Genomic DNA, 282 nt, shown 5'->3' on the forward strand with positions numbered 1-282 from the left:
CAGTGTCACTGGCCCTCATATGTGGGATCCGAACTGGGGCCCTCTGGCGTCCCAAGCCAGCTCTTAACCAACGTGCCACTCGGCCGGCCCTGAAATATTTAAAAAATTAGTGATTAGGTCCTTATTAACTAAAAATATACATATAATTCTTTTTGTTTAAACGTCTAGGTTTGGTACAAATTCCTGACTTTAATACAAGTTAAAAATCGCTTATTTTCTATAACACACGGTTTTAAAAAGAGGTCCCCAAGTCACACTTTGCCATCTTTAATTTCAGTGTAT

The sequence above is a fragment of the Hipposideros armiger genome, unplaced genomic scaffold (assembly GCF_001890085.2).
Source record: "Hipposideros armiger isolate ML-2016 unplaced genomic scaffold, ASM189008v1 scaffold_203, whole genome shotgun sequence".
NCBI classification, from domain to species: Eukaryota; Metazoa; Chordata; class Mammalia; order Chiroptera; family Hipposideridae; genus Hipposideros; species Hipposideros armiger.